Raw genomic sequence first — 14,706 nt, forward strand, 5'->3', positions numbered from 1 at the left:
CACATGTTCTAGCTGTATACACAGACGTCATCACTATCACTCGGCACTTACCCCGGACCGCTAGCTGGTGTAACTGATACGACTGAAAAAAAAGACATTAGAGATGCTCAAAGCTTGAATCCGACACTGCTGCATGTGGTGAAGCTTGGCACGCCCTTACTGTACACTGACTACATGCATACGGCCATTTCCCTCCCTGATCCGCCCCTGAATGGTAGTCTGTTGTAGGGTTGTTTGCGCTCGATGATGAATTGGACGTTACTACAGTCTCTGGCGTATGGTTTGTTTCTAGGCATCCGCAGAACAATTTTACACAAAATACGGCACATATTGGCATTTACGTTCCTTAATGAATCAGACCATTTGTGTCTATCATATAGAGTAATATCTGACATCCATCACACAGTATGGTATTTTCAGGTTTGTATCTCACTTAGTTATAACTTCATTGTGTCTAACTTAAATATTTGTCTCACTAAGTGCCCCAAGTGTGAGGAGGCCCCAAAGGTCTCTCTATAACCACTACCACAAACTGCCCCCAGCCGTGATCTGTCTGTTGGAGAAGTGATCCCAGCAATATCATCATCATCACTGCACTTATCACTGGTCACCTTCCCCGTCCTATAGTCCTTCACATGTACAAACCCCACCATAGAGCAGAATGATTTGACACCATTGTTTCAAAGCTCTAAAGGTACCGATGTAGAAATATAAGATAATCAGATACCAAAGGCTTCTGCAGTCAGAGAAATAGAGGACTCCAGTTGTGGCTGGACTCTCTGCACTGATGGTCAAACTGAGGGTTATTGAGATTACTGGGACTTGCAGTTCAGGAACATGGCCCATTCCTGATACAAAGTTACTGATTGAAGACAGTGAGAAAAGTCTCGTGTTTTACTTGAAGAAAGGGATAGCTCAGCAGGTTGGTAACCAAATTAGCTATTTGAAGAGATAGAGGTGTCTCTGGTTTAAATCCCCTGTCTGGTTTCCTTTAAGTAAATTCAATATTGCAACAGGCATGTTGAAGTCCATTAGAAAAGTCTTAGCAAATATTCTAGTTGGGTGGCTTAATAGACAGAAGGCCTGAATATTGTTTATATGGATTCCTGTGTTTGAATCCCAACCAGGTAACATTTACAGCTTCTTTGATTTTGGTCTAGGCTTCTTGATGGCGGTGATAAAAGACCCAATGCTGTCTCTCATCTCCTGGTTTGGATGGCTCAGTTGGTTAGTAGCCAGTTTGCAGACTGTGATGGTGAAGGTCCTGGTTTGAATCCCCAGTCAGGTAGCATTTATAGCTTTTTTGATGTTGCTCAAGGCCCCTTGATGGCGATGATAAAACTCTCACTGCTACTAGCATCATGTACTGGATCGGATGGCTCAGGTGATTAGTAGCCACATTGCTGGCTGTGATGATGGAGGTCCTGGTTTGAATCCCCAGACAGGTAACATTTATAGCTTCTTTGATTTTGGTCTAGGCCCCATGATGACGTTGATAAAAGACCCACTGCTACACTCCATCAAGTACTGGCTCGGATGGCTCAGTAGATAGACGAGCTGTTTATGGTGTATATGGATCCCTGTGTTTGAATCCCCAGGAAGGTAACATTTATAGCTTCTTTGATTTTGGTCTAGTCCCATTGATGACATTGATAAAAGACCCACTGCTGCTCTCTATCATGTACTGGCTTGGATGGCTCAGGTGATTAGTAGCCAGATTGCTGAATGTGATGTTGGAAGGTCCTGGTTTGAGCCCCCAGACAGGCTTGATGGTTTCTCTGTCATCATCCTGCTCAGTGGGTGCTCTCCTTGTAAGTGATGGGTTGAATTGTTTGTCCAGCATTATTAAATAAACATGTCTGTGGGGTTCTAAAATAATTAACAGCCACTTTTATGAAAATACTACACTTTTCTTACATTATTAACTTCTCTCTCTTCTCTTAATAGACTACACTTTTCTCAATATTGATGGGAACTCTTCTGTCCAATGAGGACTTTACTACTTGCCCACTAACTTATATGACTAAAGACTATCTTTCACTAAGTCTCCTCAATGTCATGAGTCAGACAAGTCCACAAGACAAAGACACAGATTGACATATACAGATTGACATATACAGATTGACATATACAGATTGACATAACCTAGATCTTACTCATCTGAGCCAACATCATTATTTATATAGCACCACTATTTCCACAGCACTGCACAGACAACACACATCAGTTCCCAACATGCACACACTGCACAGATAAGGCCCTGTTCAGGAACTGAACTCATGGCCCCAGCACTGCGGGGCAGATGTGCTAACCACTTAGCCACCACGCTGCCCACATATTGTGTAAGAAAATACGGAAACTTATCTCAATGTCTTCAACAAGTCAGGTGTAAAATCCAAGGTACAAAAGCTACAGCTGTTTGTGGAGTTGAACTAAGACCTCAAACATCTCTACCAGCAAACAAGTTGGTTACTAGTCCTCTGAACCAAGGTTTCCTCTGTGTCATAATTCTTCCTGGTGCATCTGGAATGATAGCTGAAAGAAACCTGTCTTGGGGTTCAAACCTGAGACACCACCATTAGCTGCAAACAGAGAACCTGGACACAAGTCAACAGCGCCAGCTTGTTTGCTAGATATGAAGGGAGATTATGGTCAATGTCATCAACCAGCCTGGACCAACATCCAAGGTACTAACAGAATGCTGTCTGGGGGAACATAAACCAGGACTTCAACATCTATGTAAGTAGAGATGTTGACCCAGCACAGTATATTTAGGAGGTAAGAATTTTCTAAATGTCACCAAGCATGTGAAAAGAGTTTCCTCATCATCCTGCTCAGTGGGTTCTCTCCTTGTAATGATGGGTTAAAAATTGTTTGTTCAGCACTATTTAATAAACTGGCTGTTGGGGGGGGTTCTAAAGAAACTAACAGCCAACTTTAAAAATCATCTCTTACTACTCTTTTCTCAATATTGATAGCAACTCTGTGGTCAGTTGAGCCCTTTACTGCTTGCCCACTAACATATGCCCCCACTGTGAATGAACAGAGAACATCCTTCAGGTAAGTAGGAAGACTCTTCTCATTGTCACAAACCAACCATGTGCACCAACCATGAATTGAACCAGAGCCTCAGCCATCCTACTGGTAGGAGAGCACCTGGCTATTAGTCATCTGAGCCAACTCGTGGTGCTAGAAAATGATGAGATTTTTCTCAATGTCATTATCAAGCCAGGTGTAAAATTCAAGGTACAAAAGCTACAGCTGATGGTGGATTAGAATCTGGACTTCTATCATCCCTGCAAGCAGAGAACCAAGAAACTAATCCTCTGAGCCAGCTTAAGCTTATATAAAAGCTGCTCCTCAGTGTCATAATTCATCCGGGTCCATCATACAAGATAGTTAAAAGAAACCTGGTTAGGGGTTCAAACCAGGGACTCCACCATTAGGTGTGAAAAGAGAAGGTGGACACTAGTCTACAGAGCCATCTTGATTGTTAGGTCTGAGGGGGGGAGATTATGCTCAATGTCATCAACCAGCCTGGAGCAACATCCAAAGTACTAACAGAATGCTGTCTGGGGGAACATAAACCAGGACTTCAACATCTCTGTTAGTAGAGCACATGGGTACTAGTCCAGGGACCCAGCACAGTATATTTAGGAGGTAAGACTTTTCTAAATGTCACCAAGCATGTGCAATATCCTAAGTACTAAAAAGTTACCTGTCTGCAGATTCAAACCTTGGACACTACCATCACTGGCTTGATGGGCCAGTTCATGTACTTTTCCCAATGACACATACCATGAATGTTCCTGGTGCAACATTCCTGGTAGTAAGAAAGAACACACCAAGGGATTCAAGTAACAAACGCCACCATCAAAACCAAATGAGTATCTGACTTCTAGACATCTCCATCATAGCCAGGTGAGTACTGGGCTTCTAGACAACTAAGATAGCTTTTGCCATACGTTTCTGGATATTATTCTCAATGTTATCAACCAGCCTGGTGCAACCTTCAGATGCCTAAAAATGAAACCTGCCTTAGGACTCAAACCAAGAACTCAGCGACCCAAGCGATTAGTCCAAAAACCAGCTTGTTTGTTACAGTAGCGCAGCAAGTTTTCTCAATGCCATCAATGAGCCCAGCTTCTCAATGTCTTCAGAGACTAGTGCAACATCCCAGATACTAAAAGGAAGTTTACCTGCAAAATCAAACCAGAGCCTCTACTACTGTCTGTGTATTCAAAGCCGAACAGAGTTATCTTACTCCTTTCTGATACTCAGCTAGTAGCTCTCCAATCCCCAGCAGAGTTGAATATGGAGAACAAGGGTGCCCCAATTATATGGGACCAGTCAGTAAAGAGATCAACACCTTGATCTCTTTCTCATGTTCCTCAAGCAATAAATGAACAATTCCTGCAGTGTTGCAGGGCGCATTATCCGTCTGAAAGAGGCCACTGCCATCAGGGAATACCGCTGCCATGAAGGGGTGTACTTGGTCTGCTACAATGTTTAGGTAGGTGGTATGTGTCATAGTAACATCCACATGAATGTCAGGACCCAAGGATTCCAAGCAGAACATTACCCAGAGCATCACACTGCCTCCGCCGGCTGCCTTCTTCCCATAGTGCATCCTAGTGCCATCTCTTACCCAAGTAAATGTTGCACATGCACCCAGCCATCCACATTTTGTAAAAGAAAACGTGATTCATCCACAGAAATAGGCCCAGGCCAACCAAGAGGGGAAAAAAAAGCCATTATTTTTTTGTGAAGGCACCTAAAGGGGGGCATGGGTTCAGGGTGGTGAGCAGTGCGGGGTGGTGACTGGCAGCATTCCTGGTTGCCAGGGGGCGGTCCCATCGTTGAAGAGCAACAGGCAGCCAATTGTGAGGCTGGCTATTGTTGAGTGGGGGCTGCGCCTACAGAGGCCGTGTGTGACTCGTGCTGCACCAACTTCCACCCAGCCCCAGATGGAGGTCAGAGCTCAACACAAGAGGTAGGAACCATTTTTTTTTTATATTTTTTTATTTTTTTTTGAGCAATTTCTTTTTAATAGAGGATATGTGAAAATATAAAATGCATGTGTGAGTGGTCCGTGTGTATTACCATAGGGATCCGTTGCTTTTCTTACAACAAAATAACCAACTTTTTCAATGAACATTATGCCCTGATGCCACTGACAGGTAACTGTGTTCGACTTCCTGTTGATCCAAATCAACCAGCAGAAACCGATATAAAAGTGACGTAAAATAATTCCTCTGCTACCAGTTAAACTAGAGATTGATAACGTGGTGGAACTCCAAATCCGAGCAGGCATGCTGGGTCATGTGGTTCCTCCACGACTGGCTGTCTTTAAGCCTCAGAAACAGTGTTACTCTAGCCTGTGCCATGTACATAGCTAATGTGTATATCCAAACTTGGTTTATATCATGCGGCAGAGGAATCCTTGACGTAGACCCTGGCATTGATCCTCTGCAGGGCAGGAATATTTCCTGACACTTGTTGCAGTCATCCAGCAAGCAGGCGTAAGGCTCCCCATAACATGACACTAGGATAATGGATAATAGCATTGACTAGAACAGTAAATAACGGCAGAGTAATAACTGAATCTATAGGTTAGGAGGAGACAGCCGGACAAGAAGAATAAACTGGATCCTCGTTTTCAGTCTCTTAGATTAAACATTGCAGAATCCCCTTCAGCTGCCTGGAAGCTCTGTGTTTATGCTCAGAGGCAGTGTGTAGTCTGTGGTAGGGCTGGCTCGTCACACTATGCTCCCCGGCCTGTGTCTGCCAATCAGGCCGCTGTGTGTCTCCATTCATGTTATCGTCTGACTGTGTGCTGGCCGAGAGGACATGGAGACCTTACAGCACTCTAATAAATCCCAGCACTCCACAGCCAGTAAATATTTATACCCTGGTATTGCTAAAGAACTGTACGGATCCCTGTAGAGGATAGATATGTAACACTTATTCTGATAAAATGTATATCCAGGTGCACAGTGTGTGTATCTATCTATTTATCTATCAATCTATATTTATCTATCTATCTCATATCTATCTATATATCTATCTATCTTTATCATATCCTACTCATATCTATATCTATCTATCTATATATCTATCTATCTATCTACCTCATATGTATTTATTTATCTCATATCTATGTATCTATCTATATTCATCTATCTCATATCTATCTATCTTTATCCTATCGTACTCATATCTATATCTATCTACCTCATATTTATTTATTTATCTCATATCTATGTATCTATCTATATTCATCTATCTATCTCATATCTATCTATCTATCTTTATCCTATCCTACATCTATCTCATATCTATCTATCTATCTATCTCATATCTATCTATTTTTATCATATCTATCTCTATCTCATATCTATCTATCTATATCATATCTATCTATTTATATATCTATCTCATATCTATCTATCTATATCATATCTATCTATTTATATATCTATCTCATATCTATCTATCTATATCATAACTATCTATCTTTATCTTATCCTAATCATATATATATATATATATATATATATATATATATATATATATATCTTTCTCATATCTATCTATCTATCTATATCATATCCTACTCATATGTATCTCATATCTATCTATCTATCTATCTATCTATCTATCTCATATCTATCTATCTATCTATCTATATATCTATCTATATATCTATCTCATATCTATCTATCTATCTATCTATCTCATATCTATCTATCTATCTATCTATATATCTATCTCATATCTATCTATCTATCTATATATCTATCTATCTCGTATATTTCATCAATAGTTGAATAATTTCCAGCATATTTTAATTTTTCCTCATATGACATCAATTATTTAAAAATAAATTCACAGATATAAATAAAATAGTTTGGACACTTTTATTTAACAGATGTTTTCTGAAACCCAATGTTACTTCTGCTGCCAGTATTTACATAATATAAACACATTTCTAAGTCATACACTTGCTCTTCCCATGAATGTGTAGGTGGACGTATCCTGTCTACATAACCGCTATTTACATACGTTGAGTTTAATGAGTTTTATTTAGGTAGAAACATCTGCTAAGAAAGCAAAGTGTGTAATAGCGGAAACACCGTGTGTGACATAGTGATATTTCCCAAATATGCTTAAATATACAGCAAAGTGGCTTTCACAGAGTATCTGATCCATTCCAAGGAAATACTGACTCCGAGTGAAGGAATGCCCACTGCTACTGTAAGACCCGGCGGTCGTCCTTCTGCAAAATAAAATGGATATGTTACATGTTACATGTTTGTTATAAAACAAGCCACAAGGTTTAATTTAACTATATTCAGTTTTCATTTAAAAGGGGTTGTATTAGTCATAAATTAAAATCAGCTTTTGTAAGGTTACTGAGGATGCTCCATGTCACAGCTACCAGTCATAGACTGGTCACAAAGTAACTTCCCTCCCTTCAGGGCAGACGGTGACCCCCCACCCTCAGAAATAGCCTCAGGCCTTGCTCCCCCATCCATGCTGCCAGCGGCTTCTCCTCTATGTCTGCAGCCGGCGCACTGAGTGGAGTGGGGGGGGGGGGTATTAAAAGCACTGGATGAGTGGCACGTCTTTGTCTTCCTTACACCCATTGGAGGAAGTACCACCATTGGAAGGGATGCAGCTGCGACGGGGCCCAAGCATAAGCGGGGGCCACAGGAGGACAAACTGCTCATAGCTCCCTCCAGATTTTGCTACAGGGCCCGTCGATGTAGCGCTCCCCACCTGCTTACATCAAAGGAAATCCTTCCACCAATCACAAGCAGGCTTCTGTGCTACTCTGCCTCTAAGAATCTCCCTCTGTTAATTGCTGACGAGTATAAAGTACACAGGTCCTTAACCTGAGGTCTGGATACAACAAATGTGGACATAAGTAATAAACATAAATCACACGATTCTGTAATACTAATTCCTAACGGTACTTTAATATCAGTTATATTTTAAAAGTGTAGTATATCTAATTTATAGATAACAGTGGAGTAATTAGAAGGAAACACATTAATAAAGTAGAACTGAACTCCAAAGTGATTCTTTGATGTTATCTAAACCCTGGGCCGAAAATCATAATATATGTCTGATATAACATAATTATCCAAGTCCTTTTTTATTTTACCATTCCTGAAAAGACTGGTGTCATAAGTGGGATGACTGTGAACCCTTCGGGAGATAAACGTTGTGACAGCGTTTTACCTACCGCTCAACTAGTTTGATTTGCCATCAACTATACATATAGGTCTACTGCGCTGTGTAAGTCTTGTTCTTCCTACTTTATCCCACCCCCCATTGTGTCTATAACCAAGAGGCCAAAGATGCAGGTACATGACTGATAGGAGGGGGGTATAGCAAAGTGAGACATAACAGTTACTGTAGACACGAATAGATTCCAAAATTATAAAACAGAGAGAGACCAAATCACTAACTTTAAAAGTTTATGTTGTTACATTGATAACAGAAAGTACAAAATATAAACATAAAACATTAGTGTTCCTTTAACACTCTAATGATGGCTTCCAAAAGCGTCTTGCCATCGGGCGCTGTTATCCCAGAGTACAATGGGAACGAGCGTTTCTTTCCTTTATTGCTTTACCCATAAATGTAAATAGAAATGTCACTTTGACCTAGCAGCCCTATTTTGTGACGGGGCTCTTACTCGGAGCACAGAACTTAGCAAGCGTCGATAACCGAATAAGAATGATAACTACGCCTTCGGGGGAATGTGTGGTGACTGCAATCACTGTGTTAGACAATATTATGATTGTAGCTCTTCCATACAATTTAAATCTTCTGAGCAGAGACTGGTAGTTTATAGCTAAATATACACTGCAATAATACCAGGAGCGGCTGGAGAAAGTTTAATTACAAACAAAATTGGAATTACCAGGAATTTAAGGTCACTTTGGGGCATATTCAATTCCGATCCCGATTCGCGGGATCGCGCCGGAACGGCCGCGAACCTAATCCGCGGTACCGCAATAAGGGCTGCGTAAGAAAATCCGCGTTATTGCGATACCGTATTACCGGCAGTAGTGCGCATTTTCCGCGGTGACGTGCGTTACCGCGGATCGGATCGGAATTGAATATGCCCCTTTGAGTCAACTAAAATATTTCTCTCATAAAGAATATTCTTAAAATTATGCAGCGAAAACTTAAACTACACTTTATATTAACCCATTAAATGCTAAGATCGAGTCCAAATTGTCCTCTGCATTTAAGGGGTTAAGAAAACCCACAGATTACTTTTCACCATGTTCTGTGGGTGTTCTGATATTTCCCGGCATTAGAAAAGTACGTGTACACGCCGGCGTCACAGCGTGAGCGTACATGCGCACAGTCTATTTAAATCAATGAGAAAAGCCAGAGATAGGGGAAGCCTTCTATCTCCCTATCCCTGGCACTCAGAAAGCTGGGAGTACCATCATTTAAAAGATCTGGGAAGAGTTTATGTAAAGTGTTATAATAAAACCAATGAGGCCCCCCCTATACCTCCAGCCCCCATACCAGTTCAAGGGCCTGCTTCCTCTGTGGTTATGCATCATTCATTGCTGCTAACTGGGCTGTCTATCCATTGATTAATTGACTAAGAATGTGGCAAGACATATTCCAGCTCTCAGCAGCATGCATTGAGCAACCTCTGAATGACTGTCATGATTAATCAGAACTGGTCCGTTAAAGACGAAACAATACAGTTCAAACTCCGGTTCAATGTATCAACAAATTTTTGCTTTATTTCCATAGCTTGCACATTACTGTTTAGTTAGATATTTCAAGTTATAAACTAGAGGTTTAGACTTTAAGGTTTGAGCTGAAGGTCTTTTTTTCTGTTAAATAATTCAAAGGAAAATCTGAAATTAATCTCACTACACACAGGCAGGTTATAGTCAAAGCTGCAGGATCATTCGAGGCCACAAACTTCTATAAACATTGCAGATAAAAGATTTATTTTATTTGTGTCATTTTGTAAAACTTGATCTTTCTAGGTCTTATTTATTTATCAGGAGAGATGGAACTTCTTATATCATTTTATATAGCGCCACCATAATAGAAGTGCTACACAGATAATTTGTAGTCTGCCCATAGGAGCTTACAGTCTAATTCCCCTAACACACTTTGGAGTGTGGGAGAAAACCCATGCAATCACGGGGAGAACATACAAACCGCACACAGACAGAGCCGGAATCAGACCAATGACCCAACGCTTTGTGACAGCAATGCTAACCACCATGCCACCGTGCTGCCCAGCACTATTTTAATCACAATCTATTCCCAATAATTCTGAAATCCACATTCCAAGAAAATAATTCCAAATGAAATTTTTCCTGTGGTATCTGGACACATTAATTATTACCACCTATAATTGTGGATTGTGTGGCCCTCTATATAACTCCTGTGGCCCCCACCTGACATTTAAAGACCCAGCTTGGCTCTCACATTTTATATAAAGTTATATCCGAGACATTGAGTTCACTGTTAATCAATTTTTTGTTTGCTGGCCCAGCATGTTTAGTGTGTGTGGCATCCCTACAAAGCAATATCCACAGATAATTACCCGCCAGCCTCTCCCGGGTCAGAGCGGCCGTGGCTGGTCCTTTGGTGAGCAGCGATTAGACTGTGCGGAGTCTCTTTGACATGAGTGGTGTCAGACTAAACATCACAATCAGCTCAGGACTGAACTATGAAGTGATTGTCACCAGCTCTGATGAGGAGGCTGAGATGAGGGGAGAGGCACCAAGCACCTGTTTGGGACTGTTGTCGGATTAGCCTGGCGTTGACAGACAAATTGTCCAGATTAAACCCAGCGGTCAGGAGTGTGTGGGCTTCAGCCTGCTGGTGAAATCCTACAAATGATAATACTTCTATCTCCGTTAGTTTCGGATGATTCCTACAGAAGTTGCATGATGCAGCCGACGGTCAGGGAAAATCCACCTCATTCACAGTACCCTAACCCTAAACAATAATAACAATATTTTGGAAGGGGGGGGTCACTATAGAGTTAAACAAAATAACACAGATGAGATTTATGTACATTCTGCTATTCACAAGAGTTAAATATAATGCAACAATGTGTCTTGTATTGTTCCTCTGTGTAATCCCCAATACCAGGCACCTCCCACCTCTAGGTTCTAAACAATCTCTGCATTGGAAGAGGGGGGTGCTATGCAGCATATAATTTATGGTGATGGCAGAATTAAAAACATGACAATCTTTGAAACATTTTTTTATTTTATTTTATTAAAACGTATAATAAATTTCATTCTATTTTTCTAGTAAAAAAAAAGTACAAATCCAACTGGAAATCTACCCGTGACCGTTACAGAAGAGATTTCATCATCGTCGTTTATTTATAAACATAGCGCCTGACATAATCATACAGAACCGTAAACACAATAACAGACAGAATAATAAATGCATGGACAAATCGTATACAGACACATTCAGCAGAAGACATGATGTGTATATCTACTAGTCATCAATGGTGCCCAGGTCAGGGTGTTATTCGTCTCCTGACGTGCGCAGGTGCGTCTGAGTCTCAGGCTACATAAGTCGCACATACACCACAGGCCCATAATGTATTTTGGCTATGCTAACACCCCTCCTATCCCCCTATTCAATCACAAGTGCTCGCTAGCGGTGCCATGCCGTCATGCAAACGTATCTTCTGCTTTGTGCGCGTGTGTAGAAGTTAAAGCTCATTATACGCAGCTTAGCGCCCCTCTCTGCAGGACCCCCTCCCACAGTCTTTAGAATACTATGATTCCATGATTAGAAAATCATGTTCTGAACGACCGGCTGTTACAGTCTCTTAATTTATATAAACTGGGACTGAAGTGCAATATAGACAAGTGTGATGTCTGCTGTGATATAGGTAAAATAATTGGTTCAATAATTAGAGATCATTGAAAGGATAAACCTCAAATTAACCAGCAGCCTAAAATGTTTCTGAACACTGAGAACCTCATTTAGAGTCGGATGCAAAGTCCGATTTAGGCGCATCTAACCAAAAAACACTACCACACATGTGCAGCAAGCACCAAATCCGCCTGTATCTTAAACGCAATTAACACTTGTGACAGCTTGCGACTCGCTACGAGAGAATTGGAGGAACGCGGAATTGTGAAGGCGTGACCATGTAAATACATCCTAGTCGCAGTGAGGCGCAGACGCAACACACGTCAAACCAGGGCTAAAGCTGCGTGGCAGGAATTAGGTGGCGCAAGCGGTTAGTTGGCTGCAGGAACTGCTCGCAGCTCGATAGGACGAGTGGGACGCAACTGGGGTTTGCTTGCAACTCGTAACACCCCACCAAGCTGCGGCACACACCCTCTCCTACACTTCTTACACAGACTTTACGTCCAACTCTAAATGAGGTCCTGAGTGACACAGAGAGTCAAACTTGGCCGCAGACCCTCCAAAAAAAACCTGAAACATGTGGATATTTTGAGATTTTCTCAGGATATGTTTCCAAGTCTGCATTTAGCTAGATGATAGACAAAGGGGTAGTAGGGGCACAAATATATATATATATATAATCAATAAATCAGGATCTGCTGCCACGCTCTATATGTACATCTAGCTATAGATATAGACACTGTCACCACGGTCTTATTAAATACAAATGTTAGATTTAGAATTACACGTCCAGACGTCAGCCAGTGGCAGCTGTATCATACATGTCCATGGGATTTATCTGGCTGCACTTCAAGAGCCAGCGCTGAGCAACTAACAAATCCCCGCTCTCTTCTCACATCCACTTGTTACATAATAGAGATGAGATGTGTGAGTGACAAACAGCAACACAGAAACCTCATGATGTTTAAATGAGGCCACAGCATGGAAGAGGTCGGCTTGTAATCCCGGAGCGTAATACAAACATAGCGGCCACCTAGTGAGACCAGAGATATAGTCCAGTGTAATTACTATAATACATATACTGTGACTATAATACATATACTCTGACTATAATACATATACTGTAACTATAATACATATACTCTGACTGTATAATACATATACTGTAACTCTATAATACATATACTGTGACTATAATACATATACTCTGACTATAATCCATATACTCTGACTATAATACATATACTCTACTATAATACATATACTCTGACTATAATACATATACTCTACTATAATACATATACTGTGACTATAATACATATACTGTGACTATAATACATATACTCTGACTATAATACATATACTCTACTATAATACATATACTGTGACTATAATACATATACTGTGACTATAATACATATACTCTGACTGTATAATACATATACTCTTCTATAATACATATACTCTGACTGTATAATACATATACTCTTCTATAATACATATACTCTGACTCTATAATACCTAAAGTCTGACTATAATACATATACTATGACTATAATACATATACTGTGACTATAATACATATACTGTGACTATAATACATATACTCTGACTATAATACATATACTCTGTATAATACATATACTCTTCTATAATACATATACTCTGACTCTATAATACCTAAAGTCTGACTATAATACATATACTCTGACTATAATACATATACTCTGACTATAATACATATACTGTGACTATAATACATATACTCTGACTATAATACATATACTCTGACTATAATACATATACTGTAACTCTATAATACTTAAAGTCTGACTATAATACATATACTCTGATTGTATAATACATATACTCTTCAATAATACATATACTGTGACTATAATACATATACTCTGACTGTATAATACATATACTCTGACTGTATAATACATATACTCTGACTATAATACATATACTCTGACTCTATAATACATATACTGTGACTATAATACATATACTGTGACTATAATACATATACTCTGACTCTATAATACATATACTGTGACTATAATACATATACTGTGACTATAATACATATACTCTGACTATAATACATATACTCTGACTGTATAATACATATACTCTGACTGTATAATACATATACTCTGACTGTATAATACATATACTCTGACTATAATACATATACTCTGACTCTATAATACATATACTGTGACTATAATACATATACTCTGACTATAATACATATACTCTGACTATAATACATATACTCTGACTCTATAAAACCTAAAGTCTGACTATAATACATATACTGTGACTATAATACATATACTGTGACTATAATACATATACTCTGACTATAATACATATACTCTGACTGTATAATACATATACACTTCTATAATACATATACTCTGACTCTATAATACCTAAAGTCTGACTATAATACATATACTCTTCTACAATACATATACTCTGACTCTATAATACCTAAAGTTTGACTATAATACATATACTCTTCTATAATACATATACTGTGACTATAATACATATACTCTTACTCTATAATACATATACTCTGACTATAATACATATACTCTACTATAATACATATACTCTGACTATAATACATATACTCTGATTGTATAATACATATACTCTACTATAATACATATACTGTCACTATAATACATATACTCTGACTGTATAATTCATATACTCATCTATAATACATATTCTCTGACTCTATAATACCTAAAGTCTGACTATAATACATATACTCTGATT

The 14,706-nt window shown here is 39.4% G+C and overlaps 1 long non-coding RNA gene across 1 annotated transcript in view; it reads right to left on the reverse strand.

The window, feature by feature from the left end:
• Positions 1–6,897: 6,897 nt before the first annotated feature.
• The window catches only part of LOC142103692 (uncharacterized), a 32,403-nt gene continuing 24,594 nt past the window's right edge, over positions 6,898–14,706 (reverse strand). The window contains exon 3 of the long non-coding RNA XR_012679423.1: positions 6,898–7,279. This is a non-coding gene — a long non-coding RNA (uncharacterized LOC142103692). The remainder of the gene's footprint in view (positions 7,280–14,706) is intronic.

The sequence above is a fragment of the Mixophyes fleayi genome, chromosome 10 (genome assembly GCF_038048845.1).
Source record: "Mixophyes fleayi isolate aMixFle1 chromosome 10, aMixFle1.hap1, whole genome shotgun sequence".
In the NCBI taxonomy this organism is placed as follows: Eukaryota; Metazoa; Chordata; class Amphibia; order Anura; family Limnodynastidae; genus Mixophyes; species Mixophyes fleayi.